The sequence below is a fragment of the Capra hircus genome, chromosome 7 (assembly GCF_001704415.2).
Source record: "Capra hircus breed San Clemente chromosome 7, ASM170441v1, whole genome shotgun sequence".
NCBI classification, from domain to species: domain Eukaryota; kingdom Metazoa; phylum Chordata; class Mammalia; order Artiodactyla; family Bovidae; genus Capra; species Capra hircus.
The window spans coordinates 77,536,764-77,555,230 of NC_030814.1; the positions used below are offsets into that span (position 1 = coordinate 77,536,764).

Here is an 18,467-nt window from a genome sequence, read left to right on the forward strand (position 1 = left end):
TTTGGCCTCACTCTAACATGTTTAAAAAAAAAATTCTTTATTATAGTATTTCCTAGAGTATGTAACACACACAAATAAGTAATATGAAACAGCTCTTGTCATAAAAATAATTTGAGAAAATGCAAAGAAAACCAGCTAGTTTTCTTTAAGGCATGATTATTGATATATCAATGCTATTGTTTTTTAAGATACTACAACAGGGAACAAATTGTATGTGGTATTTCACAAACATATTTGTTTGTAGAACATTTCTTATTTTATTCTTTCAAAGTTTGTCCTGGAACTAATGTGAAGTCTCTATTAATGTTTATTTTGGTTTGAAATCCTATGTCCAAGATATTTATTAGTACTTAAAGTACTTTTTTTATCGAATGAAAGATTCTTTAAATTTTACAGTGCTTTGTAACTTTCAAAATTTTCACGCACATGATTTCATATAGTCCTATAATAATCCCCTTGTCTTCCCTCTACCCTATATTGCCTCTTCTCCCTCTCCTTTCTCCACTGATAACCACTAGCTTATGCTTTGTATCTAAGAGTCCACTTCTTTTTTGTAGGTCATATGAATTTTGATATTTAAACCAAAATATACTTAGAGGTTTTGTGACAGGGATAGCATCTTTATAGTTCACTTATCAACATTTTTTCTGGCTAAGTATGGGTTCGAGATAGCTCTAAGTATGCTTTCTTACAAGATACTGGTGTAGTAAATGTCTCCCTCTGAAACAGAGAAATGTGATCAACTTTTTTACTTAGACTTAGATCATATGCTCCATTCAGAGTAGATTCTCACCTGTTAAGGTTAGATTCCTATGTGAAAAACAGAGTCCCCAAATCACAAAGGTTTTAGAAACAAAACATTATACGTTTGTTTCTTATATACAAGTCTTGAGGCAGATGAGGGCTGATATGGCACTCCTGGTCTACAAAGTCAACACTGAGTTTCCTTTCAGCATTCCTTTTGGGCGTCTCTGAAATAATGTGTTCATACTAATTGTGTAAATGGACAGCCAGAGCTCCAGCCATCAAATCTACATTCCAGGTAACAAGTTTGAGGAAAGGGAGAAACGTTAACAATAGTATGGGGCAACTTCTCTTTTAAAAAGTTTTCCAAAGGCTGCCACTCAATACTTTCACTTCCATCCTCTTCCAGGTTTGTTAGATGGCCACATATACCATCAAGATGGTATTTATTCTGCATGACCAACTGCCTAGCTAAAAAATCAGATGTTCTATGTTAAAGGGAAAAACACTATTTCTATCAGACTACCTGCTAAGAGTTAAGGGGAGGAGTGGCCCCCAGAATGGAATGGATAACATATCAGGAAACAAGGAAATAAATACAGGAAGCAAATAGATTTCTAGTATACTGAAAATAAGACTAAGAAATATGAATGATAATAGAGAGATGAAACACTTGGTTCTACAGAGCAAGACTGGGGACAACAGAATGGCAGAGAAGAGAAAAACAGGCTTTATATTGTTTTCAGTATCTGTATAATATGAGTATTAGCAGATTTTTGTATCTGATGCCGATATATCCCTTACCTTGTCCGTAAGTTACAGATTTCCCATTACAGTACTATATCAAGTTAACGTTTTCCATAAGAGCACAAACTTGCTTATATTGCAGATGGAACTATATTCAATTATTAACTAACTGTTACAATGCTTCACTTCTTTTTTAGTTGATGTATTTCCCGTTGATATGAAGATATCAGTTTGTTACTTACTCAAGTTGGAGGATTTAATTTCTTAAAGGGAAAGTTAATTTTGTAAAAAGGAAGATGAAAAAAATAGATAAAAAAGCAGCTGCTGGGATGTAATAACTTTATTGTCTAATTCTGTCATCTATGAAAAATAGAATTTTTCACTCTTACAATGAGATTAGGGAGGTAGGAGAAAATATTGAGTTGTACCTCTCAAAATGGGAGATCGAAACAATGGCCTTAGCTGTTTCTGTTCTAGAAAATTCTCCCATGAAAACATTTTTCTTTGGAAAGAAAAACAATTCATGGATTATACTTTTGATTTGTATCTAAAAGTTATCACTTTACCCCAGGTCATTTATATTTTCTCTCATAGTTTTGTGTTTATTCTTTAGTATCTTTGCAGGAGACTAGTTCTAGGACCCCTATCCCGCCATCACAGATACCAAAATCTGAGGATGCCCAAGTTCCTCATATAAAATGGCATACTATTTGTATATAACCTAGGCATGTCCCCCTCCCACCTCAATGTATACTTTAAATCATCTCTAGATTTTTAATACTCTTAATACAATGCAAATGCTATGTAAATAGTTGCCAGCATGGCAAGTTCAAGTTGTGGAACTTTCTTGAATTTTTTAAATATCTTCAGTCAGAAGTTGGTTGAATCTGAGAATGTAAAACCTGTTGATAATAGAGGCCAATTATATCAGACTTTCTTTTGTCATTTTCTATAGCTGTAGTTTTCAAATGGAGCAAATGTGCCTTCCAGGAGACATTTGACAAATCCTGGAGACATTTGTGATTGTCAGAACTGGGGGTTGCTAATGGCACCTACTGAGCAGGGGTTCACAATACATCTGCCATTTTCCCCTTCCCTACTATCAGTGAAGAATGATCCAACTGAAATGTCAGTAGTACAGGGTTGTAAAACCATGATCTATATGAGTTTATTTGGAAGAAAGAATATTCCCTATTGACACTAAAGATATATCTCCAAATATATGTATATATTTGATTTTTAAAAATAAAACCTACTATGATTAAATTTGTACAACCCTAAATCAAGGGTTGTATAAGATGAATTCCATGCAAAGAATGGAATTCTTGAATATAGAAATCATGAAATTAGAAGGCTGTCTATGAATTTAGAAACTGTAAGAGAAAGATTACATAGGTGTACATCTGCCTATGGGGTAAGTCCATATCGTTTATTTGTCTAGAGGATTTGCTGTTCAGTCACTGAGTCGTGTCCAGTTCTTTGTGACTCCATGGACTGTAGCACGCCAGGCTTCCCTGTCTATCACCATCTCTTAGAGCTTGCTCAAACTCATGTCCATTGAGTTGGTGATGCATTCCAGCCAGCTCATCCTCTGTTATCTGCTTTTCCTTCTGCCTTCAATCTTTCCCAGCATCAGTGTCTTTTCCAATCAGTCAGCTCTTTGTATCAGGTGGTCAAAGTATTAGAGCTTCAGCTTCAGCATCAGTCCTTCCAATGAATATTCAGAATTGATTTTCTTGAGGACTGACTGGTTTAATCTCCTTGCAGTCCAAGGGACTCTCAAGAGTCTTCTCCAACACCAGTTTGAAAGCATCAATTCTTCAGCACTCAGATTTCCTTATGGTCCAGCTCCCACATTCGTACATGACTACTGGCAAAACCGTATCTTTGACTAGATGAACCTATGTCAGCAAAGTAATGTCTCTGCTTTTTAATATGCCATCTAGGTTTGTCATAGCTTTTCTTCCAAGAAGCAAGTATCTTTAATTTCACAGCTGCAGTCACTACTAAATTTATTTATAATGTCAGAGAATTCTAGTGTATTAATCAGCAGTTTTCTTCCCTCAAGTGAGCCACACTACTGTTTCAAGTGCCGTTTGCCAGCACATTCTCTAACTGTTTTGTATTAAGGCATTCAGTTCAGTTCAGTCACTCAGTTGTGTCTGACTCCTTGCGACCCCATGAACTGCAGCACGCCAGGCCTCCCTGTCCATCACCAACTCCCGGAGTTCACTCAAACTCACCTCCATCGAGTTGGTGATGCCATCGAACGGACCTTTGTTGGCAAAGTAATGTCTCTGCTTTTCAATATGCTGTCTAGGTTGGTCATAACTTTTCTTTAATGACTTCACCTTTGTTTTCCAAAGGCCTTGAGTCATTCATGCACCTGTGAACATTGCCAATAAATGTTTCTGTAATGGGACTGACAATACTATGTAAAATTCAAGACGTTGCTTGGTACTGAAACATCGTAGTCAAACGCTGTCTTCGCTGGCCAGGCTAAATAATGGAGGAATGATGAATTCATGGAGGGGATGAAATAAAAATTTTACTATCAGCTCTAAAAACTGTAACTTTCGTTTTAGCTCTCTAAAATACAATTATAAGTAGTATAGAACATTGTTCTATGTAAAAACAAGTATTATGTAGTATTATCTACTTGTTCGAGTAGAACAAGTATTACTCTCTTTTTAACCACAATTCTTAATGCTATTAATAAAAGAATATACACTAGCTTCATTGCAGTTAACTGCAGAGGGTAAGAGTTCACCAGTTTTAAGTTGGGTGAACGAACAAAGTAACACCATTTAACTTTTTGTTTTAAGATATTGAATGACCCTGAGTCCAGGGATGATGCTAAATAGCCTCTAATGCACAACATAACCTCCTGACCCCAAAGAAATAATTATACAGACTAGAATGTTAGTAATGCCAAGGATACTAAACATTGCACATATTTTATTAAAGATGAACCTGGAGGCTGTTGAAATGTACGGGGTTGTTTATATTCACACTAAATTGCCTCAAGCTTCTAAGGTTTTATTGCATATACCATGAGGCCTTTTTAAAATTATACCCATCTCCACCCTTGAATCTGGTTTATCCAGAAGCACACTGGCTTCTGGGCCTTTATTAAAGTTAGAATTCCACTGGCAATGCAGAATTGAAAGTGCAGAAATCATACATGCTGTCTGTACATTTTTCCTGAGGTGAAAGAGGGAATATTTGAATAGAATATATTAGACTTCAAAAGTGCCTTGAGAGTCAAATACTGAGACTATTTTTGGTTTAGTCATTATTGAAAGAATGATTGAATTCTAAATATAATACGTTAGTGATACTTTGATAGTATAGTTTACATCTTTTAGAATTAAAGCGATATGTCATTGAATTGTATTTGTGAAGTATCAAGGCAAATAGTGTTAGGGTACCTGGGACCTCTTTCTGATTAATTTCAAGTTTAATGGCAGTGAAGACTGCTTGTTGTTCAGTTACTTGTCTCATTTACTAAGGATCATCTGCTTTCTATTGGTAATGTGTGTGTATACATATGGATACTCATAGTTTCTAGTTCCAAATGGTGGCAAGATTGAAGTAAAGGTAATAGGAAATTGACCTTTTCTCAGGTTAAGTGAAAAATATCCTAGATAACTACCAATTAAAAAACTTGTAACATTCTCTTAACTCCTCTCAAGATGAGCAGAAAAAAAAAAAAATTTAGAGAACTTCCATATGCTGCAGTTGCAAAAACTTTCCAGAAATACCATTTTATTATAGTTGGTGGAAGACATTTTGCCCATTCTTGAGCTTACAGTATGCAGTCCTGTGTGCCTAAAACGCAAAGCATTTTGAAGACAAAAAATAACATTTAAATAGAGTATATTTTAGTTTGCTTTACTTTTATTTTCTTTTGAATACAATGTTTTAAAAAGGGAGATGGAGACTAGAGGTAACCTCTGGGCATGGGTAACTAAATGTTTTTTTCAAGTCTAGTGCATGCTCAATTGTGTCTGACTCTGTAACTCCATGGACTGTAGCCTGCCAGGCTCCTCTGTCCATGGAATTCTCCAGGTAAGAACACTGGAGTGGGTGGCCATTTCCTTCTCAAGGGTATCTTTCTGACCCAGGGATTGAACCTGTATCTCTTGCGTCTTCTACAATGGCAGGTGAGTTCTTTACCACTGTACCACCTGGGAATCCCAGTAACTTCAGAGATGTTAGTAACTCAAGAGAATCTCTGATTTCCTGTTCAGACTATAAAATTACTTTATTTAGCAGATTTGTAATGGCTAACTTCCCTGACCTTGACTTCTAACCCTACCTGTGCTTGGGGAAGAAAGACTAGTTAACTGATTATATGAGGTTAATAAAAATGCAACCCATAAAGTCCCACTTGCTGTTTCACAAACGGCATCCTATCATTTATTTAAAAGCCAGAAGAAAGAACTGCCATATCATAAAAATGAGAGCAGCATTTTATTGTTTGTCTGGAGAACTTAATTGTTGAAAAACATCAGCAGATATTAGAGGGGGAAGTATTGGTATCATTTGTTTCATGTAATAAATTAAAAACCTGAAACGAATGCGGTTTGACATAATATTTAAGCAAGGAGGAGGGAGCAGTGTTAGCATTTTAATTTTGTTTTGATTGAAGATACTTTCGTTCCATCATGAAAAAATCATGCCGTTCCTCCAGCATGCCTCATTTCCAGGGAAACTCAGTGAAATGTGCACGTGTTAACATTAGTTTCAGCAGGCTTTAATGCACTTACACAAAGGAGTTTTGCCAAAAGAAGGGATAAATACCACAGCCATTCATTTCACAGTGCTCTCCAATCTGGCAGCAATTGTTTCTTTAAGCAGCAAGTCAGTGAATAAAAACAGGAAATTAAAAGGAGGGGCAGGAAAAAAGGGGTTTAGGAAGAAGGGGGTTTTAAAACCTTCTTGGCTTTAAAGAAAACAATTCAAAATCATTAGCAGGAGTGACATACCTGTTTAGCCTAGGCTAATGAATACATTATGAAAGCAGAGACTTTTTAAAAACAAAATAAAACAATATAAACACAAAAACAACATTGTCCTCTGAACACCATTAGTGAGGATCAAGGGGAGCCAGGGTAAGTAAACATCCAGGTTTTAGAGTTAAATTCCACACCCCCCGCCCCCCGCCACTTTCTCAGATTAAGAAGTAAATATCCTTATTTAGTGTGCTTTTCTGTGTTCACAGAAACAGACCAAGTGTACTGCTGACTGTTTTTTCTGCATTGATTCCTTTAAGCGTTTGTTTACACTTCTGTATTTTTTCACCATGCACTTTATTGCCCTAAAGTAATTACATATTAGAAAACATTTGTAACACTTTGAGTGCAAAAATGGCCAATGTTGTTAATAAGAGCAGAAGGATGGTTGTTTTGACTCTGGTTTTATTTCTTTCGAAATCCACTACTGTGGCCTCCTCCAGCTGTGGGAGGTGGAGCACCAGATGATGGCAAGTCTCCTATGGACTTATCTCCCCCAAAGTGTATTTGTCCAATGATTCTTTTTATGAAAGGAAATACATCAATGTTGTAAAATCACTTTTACCTACGTTCTCATGTATTTTCTTCATCAACTCTGGGAGGTACATGTTAATGTCTATTCCATTTTTTTAAATGTATTAAAATATAGTTAATTTACTATATTGTGTTAGTTTTGTTGTACAACATGATTCAGTCATATATATATTTATATTTATACTTTTTCAGATGTTTTATCTATATAGATTTTTACAGAATATTAAGTAGAGTTCCCTGTGCTATAGGAGGTCCTTTTTGGTTATCTATCTCATAATTACATATTAGATATATAAGTATATAGTATTGTGTGTTTGTTAATTCCAACTTCCTGATTTATCCCTCCCCTCCACGTTTCCCATCTGGTAGCCATAAATTTGTTTGCAATATCTGTAACTGCTTTGTCAATAACTTCATTTGTATCACTTTTAAAATTAGATTCCACATATGAGTTGGAGAAGGAAATGGCACTCCACTCCAGTATTCTTGCTTGGAGAATTCCATGGACAGAGGAGCCTGGCAGGCTACAGTCCATGGGGTCACAAATAGTCAGACACAACTGAGTGACTAACCCACACACTACGTATAAGTGATACTGATACTATGTGATATTCGTCTTTGCCTGTCTGACTTTCTTCACTTAATATTATAATCTCTAGGCCTATCAATGCTGCTGCAAATGGCATTATTTAAAAGAAATGAAATCATGCTATGTGCTTATTTTTTTTGACTGATGAGAGAATTGTATCTCAAAATCTTTCTTGTCCTTAAAAGTACTGTGGTACGGAACTTAATTATGATCCTCAGACTCCAAAACCATAACATCATACCAGGCACTGTGTTTATAATTTGCAAGAATTTGCTAGTTGATCAGTCCATGCAGAGTTTAGCATTAGCCAAGTTGGTGGCAATCTTGAGTAATCTGGTGATTCATTTGTGCCCATAATGAGCAGAGGAAAAATATTTGTAGAAAGTATTCTTCAAGGTAATACTTCCACGTTCGACTGAAAGGATGAAATAAAAGTACTTTTTTCCCACAAAATTTACTCTTTTCCTAAGGAAGACTTTAATTATGATATTTAAATGTATCATTTATGTATGTCACGTGAGTGTATGTTCCTCGATTCTTTGTCTCATCACAACAAAGATTTGGAGTGACGTGTAGAAATAATAAAATTTTTTTCAAAAGGTTGACAAAAATATCCACAGTCTAAGGTAAGCTTTTAAGATATATTTTTGAAAGTCTTTTATGATATACATATATTGAAATAATTATAAATATCTCATTAATATCTTATAGCATTACCACATTATAATAACTTCACTATTATAAATAATATCTTCCAGAACACATAATTTCCATCATTATTAAAAACTATGTCATAAAATTGATTTAAACTGAATTAAATTAATTGGTAAAATAATTGAAAAACATCCTTTTCAAACTGATAGGATTCTACATAGGTAAACACATGTGAAAAAAGAAAGCTACAGTTTAAGATAATAACAAAGTGTTTTCTGCTGTGCAGGTGCAGATATTCTATGGATAGGAACACTTCTATATTTTTATTTATATTTATTGCTAATTTTCTTAGAGAATTTCCCCATATTCAGTTGTCCAGTACTTATATCTTATATATATTATGGGCTTCTGTGGTAGCTCATCTGGCAAAGTATCCACCTGCAATTCAGGAGACCCTGGTTTGATCTGTGGGTTAGGAAGATACACTGGAGAAGGGATAGGCTACCAAACTCCAGTATTCTTGGGATTCTCTGGTGTCTCAGCTGGTAAAGAATCTGCCTATGATGTGGGAGACCTGGGTTTGATCCTTGGGTTGGAAAGATCCCCTGGAGAAGGGAAAGGCTACTCACTCCAGTATTCTTGCCTGTAGAATTCCATGGACAGAGGAGCCTAGCAGGCTACAGTCGATGGGGTTGCAAAGAGTCAGACACGACTGAGTGATTTTCATTAACACTATGTATTATACATGAATTTTACAGAGTATGTTCTTATTTCAGAAGGTAACATTTGTATGGCAAGTTTACACACTAGATAAAGCCTCTATTTTTCATTGAAAAAAAAAATCTTAGCAAGTGGGCACTAATAATTTACTTACAATAAAGTGGCCATTTGCTAAGATGTTGCCATGTCATACAAACATTTTAAGGTGTTTCTTTAGCTTATTTATGTAAATAAGCTTATTTTATGTAAATCCTTATATAGGTATGTGTATTGTTCTTATGTAGTTGCTTTTGAAGAAAAAACGGAAGATAACAGAACATAGTAATAGACAAAGCTAGACCTGTGCTTGGGGCTATTCTGAATTTCAAAGCTTAACTCCTTAAGCTTGGAGTGGGGCCAATGAAACACTCTATTTGGGACAACTTTCAATCATGGGTGTGTGGCCATTGCAATTGCATAGGGCCTTGTCTTCAGAAGCATCCTGCCCCCGCAATGTACCCACATACCGGTTTAAGCTTGGGGTTTAATGCTTTGCGGTCAATGTCTTGTAATTTTTATCTTTGAATTTGTGTTGCATAAGTAAAGTCTGATAGGATAATAGAGAATGTTCTGGGGCTTGAAGCTTTCCCTCAGGTGTGGTTCGACATTCACCACCCACCAGGATGAGCTCCAGGCTACCCACTGCCCCCCACATGCCAAGATCATTGCCTCCCTTTGGCTTGGCGGAGGCCAAAACACTGGCAGCCGCGTGATGTGCTCTGATTTGCAGGCCAACGCTTGTGTGAGTCTGCATTCAACCTGTCTCAGAAGAGCAGGACATTACATAGCACACAAAAGAAAGAAAGACTAGGGAGGAGAGGAGAGAGCTTTTGTTCTTGCTTTTTGCACAAGGGACATTCATTCTATTTTTCACTGGACTCTGCATATTTTGGAACTAGACTTAGTAATTTAGAAATAGTATTATTGAATGTCATGTCTGATACACTAGCTCAAATGAGAAGGGAAATTCTGAGGTGCATGGTATTTTAGGGTACCAGTTAGAAAATGACATCTGATTCTAAAGGCTTGGCTATTGCCTCTCTAAACTTGCTTTGTCAGGCACATATGTACTTACTAAATATCCGCAATAAATCCAGCATTACCTAGTTTGTTCAGTGTGTCCTGCTCATGGAATTACAGATTTCTTAGTCAGTATCTGCACTGCTCTGGGATATGAAAAACAGGGCAGCTATCAGAGAATCACACATATTTTAGAAAATGTCATAGATAATTCATAAGAAGAAATTAGTTGTGCCAACGTAGAACATGATGCTGGAATTAGCAGTGTGATTTTCTTCATATCAGAATAAACATTTTCAAGGTAATTTTCTCAGTATTCATAGTTTGTGAAGCATGAAATAAAATGTTATGCCAAACTAGCTAGATGTTTAATGGAATGCAAACATGATAATGAAGAACATCCATAACTGGCTTTTCCTAATTTAATTGTTTTAGACCAAGTTATATGTGTATCTGTGCAATAACTAAAAAAATTCAACTTTTTATAACTTGGACCCAATACATGGGCAGAATATAAAGCATACTACATGAGTGAGAGGAAATAGCACATAATGTATTTTAAAGTCCACCTAGGTCTTCTTATCTATGTACTAGAATGCTTCATTTACATTCTCTTTCAAACAGGTAACATTGCTTACCTATCTTTTGAGAAAAAGATTGCCTCAGAATTCTTATCATTAAAAGGTTTTTGAAACATTTTTTTTTGCACATATTAAAAAGAAAACAAACTCTGTCCAACTTCTTTTGCTATAGTGGCTTGTTCATTTTTATTAATTCTTTCTGGAAGACTGTTATTTAATCTCATTCAAAATTCTCACTTGCATCAGACTTTGTTATTGTAGGCTTATCATGACTAAGACAACTTTGGCATCATCCAGAGGGGACTCAGGTGTTAGTTACATCTTCAGATTATAGGACAAGATGCAGGGGGTACACAGTTTCCCCTTAAGCCTTCTATACATCACAGAATATTGAAGCCAATTACATTTTTGTAAATGCATGGATGAAAAAGAACCTCCATGTGTACAATACCCACTACTGGTTTTAGGCTCAACTGGGCAGTCAGTCTCACATGACCCTAATAGGCTACACCTGACAATGGTTTCATTAGAAGGATATAATGCAATAAACAAAGTGAATCAGTTGGGCACAGTCAGGTGATTCTTTAACATGACAGTTCCCACAAGTGTCTAGGGCTAAAGGCTTTCTCTAGCACTGTGAAATGACAGCTCAGGTATAAATCTGAGATCATGGGTAGGAATGAGACCTACTCTAACATTTCCCGTGTCCCAGATAGGAATTAGTATCTTTTATAATAGCCCATAAGCAAAAAATATCACCAGTTGCAAAAATGTACCTCACTCAAATTCCACAAGGTATTTATAGTCAGCCACAGTACCCCCAGACTAGATTCAGTTTACAAATAAGGGCTTATTTTTATGATAAGCAATGTAGCCTGATAATACAGCTGACATAGGTTTCCATGGAAACTAAGCTAGAAAGTTCTCTCAAGGTCATATTTCTTTTCATAAAGAAGGAGAAAATATTTTGCCATCCCTCCATTCATTTTGGACTTCCCTGGTGGCTCAGACGGTTAAGCGTCTGTCTACAATGTGGGAGACCTGGGTTAGATCCCTGGGTCAGGAAGATCCCCTGGAGAAGGAAATGGCAATCCACTCCAGTACTATTGCCTGGAAAATCCCATGGACATAGGGTAGGCTACAGCCCATGGGATTGCAAAGAGTCAGACATGACTGAGCGACTTTACCTTACCTTTACCACTCATATTAGAAAACACAAATATTAGGAATTTGAATTACCAAACAGGCCTTATTCTCTGACTTACAATGCAATAAAATTCAAAATTACAGCTATAGTGTAACTCAGAAAACTGAAAAAAGAATAATAAAATCTTCTCAAGAAAAGTAGATAAGAAAACTAATAAAGATTAAAAAAATTAACAAAAATTATCAAACTATGAAAGAATATTTGATTAAAAATAATTTGTTTCATTTTGAAAAGAATGTCAAAATAATTCTTTTTGCCAAATGTCTAAAATGTTAGGACTGGGGTTAACAAAAATACTAGACTGGGTGGCTTAAACAACAAACATTTATTTCTCACAACTGGAGGCCAGGAAATCCAAGATCAAGGCACCTGCAGGTTCAGAGTCTGGTGAAAGCCCAATTCTTGGTTACTTATCCCTGTACTTATTAAATGACAGAATGGGTGAGAGCTCTTTGTCGTGTTCTCTATAAGAGTACTAATCCCATTTGTGAGGGTTCTGCCCTCATTACTTAGTCACCTCCAAAAGGCCACACCTCCAAATGACATCAGATTGAAGATTAGGTTTCAATGTGTGAATTTTTAGGCACACAACTACTCAGTCTATCATGCCATTGAAGATGAGGAAGAAAAAAATAAATGAGGAACTTCAGGAATCAGAAGGAAAAGCATTTAAAGGGTTTCTATGTTTCAGTGTAGGTAGAACAGTTAATTTTATAGAAAAAATATAAATAACCCAAAAGCCTCAAGAAATATTAAAAACAATAACAAGAGAAGAAAATAAAAAAGCAGTCAAGACTTTCCCATATTATAGGAATAATAATAAAAAAATTTATGAACTACTTCTATCACTGACACTGTTTTAACATTTTACTAGAGATACTAAACAAATGAAAAAAGACAAAAATAAAAACCACAAAATGTCTAAACTTTGAAAAAAAGATGAAACAGTATTTATAGATGATATGATTACTTATCTTGATAATCCAAGAGAATTGGTGAAAACCTATTAGCTTCCCTGGTGGCTCTGCTGGTAAAGAATCCACCTGTAATGTGGGAGACCTGGGTTCCATTCCTGGGTTGAGAAGATCTGGAGAAAGGAACCACTACCCACTCCAGTATTCTGGCCTGGAGAATTTTGCAAAGAGTTGGAAATGACTGAGCGACTTTCACTTCACTTCACTTCATGTATTAGTACCAATAAGAGAAAGTAATTAAATTAGCTAGATATAAGGATATTTAAAAATTCAACATAGTCTTCTATACCAGTAATTAACACAAAATATGATTTAAGATATTCTATCAAAATAGAAACAGCAGCTATATACTATCTAGGAATAAATTTAACAAGAAATATTAAAGATGCCTATGAAGAAAATAGTACTGAGCAACCTAAAATGGAAGTCTAAATAGTTGTGATGATCCAATAAGTTCCTCATATTAATATTATAATAAAGATGTCAATTTTGTCCCAATTAGTTTATAAATCCCATGCTAACCCATAGAATTTTAAAAGAAATTTAAAAGAAAAAGACATCTGAACCTGAAATGTATACTGGAGATGACTAGTGTCCAGAAATACATCATGTATGTATGTGAATTGTTTAATAATAGCAATAGCATAGCAAAATACAAAAAGATTTAGTAATTCAGTAACCATAGTTAAAATAGTTGGCAATCCATTTGGAAAATATGAAGTTAGATTCATAAGTAATACTACAACAAACAAGTTAGATAGATTCAACCAGGATGGACAAACTTTTTCTATAAAGGGTCAGATAGCAAATATTTCAGTCTATGTGGATCCTACTCTGTTTTACAAATAGTCATCTCTATAGTGATAGTGTCAAATGGCATGGGGATAGTGAATTTGGCTTCAGGTTGTAGTGCTGACCCTGATTTAGTCTCACCAGAGCCAGAATGTCCACACTTGGAAATTGGTTAGAACATCTACTTCATTAGGGGCTTCCCTGCTGACTCAGCAGTAAAGAATCTGCCTGCAGTGCAGCAGATATGGGTTCAATCCCTGGGTCCAGAAGATCCCTTGGAGAAGGAAATGTCAACCCACTCTAGTATTCTCACCTAGAGAATTCCGTGAGCAGAGGAGACTAGCAGGCCTACAGTCCATGGAGTTGTGACTTAGCGATTAGACCACCACTATCTATTTCATAGCTTGATATAATGATTGAATAATATGTGAAAGTATTTAGCTCTGTGTTTAGATATAAGAGAAATCTAAGTTTTTATCCTCAATTTTCCATGCTTGGCCTAATATCTTCCTTAGAATAGGTACTTCATACATTTTTATTTGACTTTATCTTGCTGCTATCAGTTTAACAGTTTGGGGGAAATAAGACAGACTTTATTGAAATGACTTTGATCTCTTCATAGTTACTACTTCTTAAAATTAAGCAGATTCATGAAACATGACAGATTATCCCACAGTTTAAAATATTTTAAATTATATATATGTGTACATAATATATATTTATATATAAATACTTATTTATTTTATAAAATATATTTTAGAATAGTACATATTTATATAAAATTTATGTATTTATATTTAAGAAATATAAAGGAAATAATCATAAAAATTACAAAAAGTTTCACATAGATATAGAATCATGAGACACTTCTGTCTGGACAAAATTTTTGTAATATTTTCAATTTTTCTTTAGCATTATTTGCTGTTGTTGACATTTTAAAATCTTGTTGTTCTTGCTGTGTAGAAATGTTCTCAGTTACTTAAGATGCTACTTACATAAAGTAACTTGACATTTAATGACTCACAGCCTAAAAATTTTAAAAATGAAGCAATTAACCCACCAATCTGAAGAATGGATCAGAAAGCATTTCCATGAGCACTTCAATTTATTGATTATACAAAATTTTGGTATATGTTATTTATGTTTCATATTTCACTGCTGAGTAAATTTATTTAACTTGTGCAATTGTGATGTTGTATTACATGTTTCCATATTTGAAGCAAACATAAAAAAAAGAGAATACTGAGATTTAAAAATGTTTGTATTTTAAGACCTATAATAATGAAAATTAATGAAAAATTTTAATTGGGAAATTATACACAAAATATTATTTGGGGTTTTCTTTAGTGGGAGGAAATATTTGAGTCTGAGATTAACAGATTGAATTGATATCTAATACCATACAGTGAAAGGCCTGGATATTGGCAATGCATCTTCAAAACTCAGCAAGACTTAAATGTATTCCTTAATACCCAATCTTAGAATCTAATTGAGGACTTAGACATGTACTAGTTATTGAACAGAAGATTTTATTCTCTACTTTAAATGTATGATCACTTAGGGCTCAGAGGCAGTATCTGCTTCCATGAAAAACTTGGTGGAACAAGGAAAGTTTCATAATGTTTGCTCTTATCATAAATAGGTAGAAAATGAATGAAACCCTGTCCCAATGAAGTAAGAAAGAATGAGTTATTTTTCTCTCTTGAGTTTGCCACTAAAAAATCATCTGCAACTGGAATTATTAGTTGTTGCTTTCAGCCGATGGCTTTTCTATTGCTTCTCTGTGAATGTCTGCCATATGCATCCCTCCTCCCTTGCATTGTACTCTCCACATTTCCTCCAGGCACTCTTCTCATCAGAATTCTCCAGCTGTTCCTATTACATTTAAGATAAAAATCTAAATATTTTCACATGGAATAAAAAAACATTTTAAGCCCCTGCTAGCCTCATATTTTCTCCCTCCACTTCTATGCTATACAATATTAGAGGTACCACACTCTCCCCTGCTTCTGCACTGTTGCCCATGTGGTTCTCTCCATCTGCAATACTTACATTTCATAATAAATAGCAACATATCACTTTTGCAAACTCCAACCCATCCATCAAGTTTCAGTTCAAATGCCTTTTTCTGTAGGCTTCTACTAGCATGCTTCCACTTGTTATTTTAAATATATTTTTATGGCACAACTCTTCTTTTACTATGACTATTACCTTCTGGTACTAATCTTTTTGAGGGCAGGAGATTACATTTTTGTATCTCTGATTCCTAGAGCATATTTGATATACAATGGATGGTGAATACATATTTTAGAATGAATGATAGATTGTTTTACCAGTTTCAGTAAGTTGTAATAAATAATGATATAGCCTACTAAGGAGTTCTATATCACAGAGTTGCTGCTACTGCTAAGCCACTTCAGTCATGTCCGACTCTGTGTGACCCCATAGACGGCAGCCCACCGGGCTCCCCCATCCCTGGGATTCTCCAGGCAAGAACACTGGAGTGGGTTGCCATTTCCTTCTCCAATGCATGAAAGTGAAAAGTGAAAGGGAAGTTGCTCAGTCATGTCCGACTCTTTGCAACCCCATGGACTGCAGACTACCAGGCTCCTCCGTCCATGGGATTTTCCAGGCAAGAGTACTGGAGTGGGGTGCCATTTCCTTCTCCAATATCACAGAGCTATGAAAATATAATTGGCACATTGACTTTTGTCTTGGTCCAAAGTACATGAATTATGTTCCTATATATTTGTAGAAAGTCACCTTTGTGCATTTTGCATACTTTTAATAGTAAAACTGAAAGTTTAATTATTGTAGAACTGTTGCTAATACATTAGTAATTATTTGAATGCCAATTGCCTCTATATAAGCAAAAGAAAAACATATATAAAGGATTTATATTTCTAGGTGATACAAAATGACACAGGCAGATATAAGCCATGTTGCACTGAGTACAGGTTAGGCCAGTTCAGTCCAGCCTTCTCCACTCCTCTGTACTGATACAGTCTCGCATCATCTTAAACAACTACACGACCAAAGCTTGTCTTCTATGACTTCTCTTTCATAAAACATCTTTAATGATGAGCCAGATTAAGTCCTCAACACACATTTACTAATTATGTTGGGTGACTTCTTTAGTTTTAATCTTAGAGTTGAGTGAGAGCTTTTTTTTAAAAAAATTTTGATTATTTAAATTATTTCATTGTAGGACTGTATCCTGGTAGTTGAGAGTAAAAATGAAAATAATTCTAATTCATCCAATAGAATGGTAATGATTAAGGGTCTCTCACAGAAGGACTAAAAGATTTATGCTGTTGTCTATATGTATGTCTGTGTATTGGAGAAAATATCTTGAACTTGGGCCTTACCTACCCTCAAATGAAAAGGTTTAAAACAGGGGGTTCTCAGATGGATTTAAGGGATTAAAAATACACTTAAAACCATTACTCTGTGTCTTTGAGATTTCTAATAATTTGCTATTCAATTATGGCCCAAGATTTATTTTAATAACTTTTGGGATCTAGTATAATAAATTATTGCAGAAATATTCTCTATTACATCATAATGTAAAGAGAAGACCATACTTGCTCAACATTAGTGGTTGTTTGATGTCAGGAGGGCAGAGTGAAAATTGTGGCTAGGTTTTATTTTCCAGTGTTTTCAGAAAAATTTATTCATTAATTACAAATGTGGATATGCATTATTTTAAGGTGCTAATTTGAAAGTACCATAGATTCTAAAGAAAGGCTAGTTCTTGGGCAGTTGTGGTATATCATGAAAAAGGGTGTCTTTTGGCAGTTTGATAATATATTTAGGCTATATAAATTGCAATGAAACATTATATTAGGCAAAATGTTTGGAAAATACTGTTTGGTAATTGAAAATGAAGGCTCTACCTTAATAGGTCTGATTTCTTGATTAACTCTTTTTTGGGGGTGATGCATGTTGAAAAGTTTCTTGTCTTAAAATTTATGAACTATTTTGAGAACTTGGTACAAGTGGACAAATTTATCCTAAGTTTTAAAAACTGTCAGAGGTAAGAGAAGATCTTTTAATTGAAATATAAACATGCTGCTACTAAATTTTGATGAGTTCTCAAATATTGTTTTTATATATAAGATTTAAATGGAATATATGTTCAAAATGTGATTATACTTTTAAAGTACAATCCTTAATAATTAATTCAAAGAACTTTAAATTGCATACTACTAACAAATTATTTCTTCATTTTAAATAATTTTTATATGCTTTATTAAACTATACTTGCTATTTAAACTGATATTTTGTCTTTTGTTTTCTTTTTTCTGACAGCTCCTTCAGGTTGGAAGGAACACCTTTATTTGGAGGCATGTCAGTTCATTTTTCTCACTTCAGATTCATCATTATGACTTCTTGAGGCCAGATCTAATTTTGAAATAACCAGAAAACTGTCCATCTTGGAGCAGCAAACCCCTCAACTTGGAGCACAAATGATCACTGATATGGTCTGCTTAAAACTATCTGCCTCTAGTCTGACAGCCATGAGCAGAGCCCTGGGGGCAAAAAAAAAGCCACAGCCTTAAATGTCTTCACTCAGAAATTACCAAGAAGATTAAAAAAAAAAAAGAAATGAAAAAGACTAAATAAGCAAGCCTACAAAAAACCAAAAAGCAAACAAACAAAATTCATCTCACTTTATCACTGAAATTATCCCCAGATGTGAACCTCCCAAAATTCATATTTAGTAATTAAGCCAGTAAATTATAAATTGATGTATCATTTGGGAAGGTGAACATATAGAAATAGGTGTCTATACCTAGAACTACTCAGCATTTCAAAATATGTAAACAAAACAAAAACAAAAACATA

At 34.7% G+C, this 18,467-nt stretch overlaps 1 protein-coding gene across 2 annotated transcripts in view; it reads left to right on the plus strand.

Annotated features, from left to right (window-relative positions):
• PRR16 (proline rich 16) overlaps positions 1-18,109 on the plus strand; it is a 278,577-nt gene extending 260,468 nt beyond the window's left edge. For both annotated transcript variants that reach the window (XM_018050670.1, XM_005682718.3), the window contains exon 3: positions 17,931-18,109. The gene's annotated coding sequence lies outside the window, so the exon portion shown is untranslated. The remainder of the gene's footprint in view (positions 1-17,930) is intronic.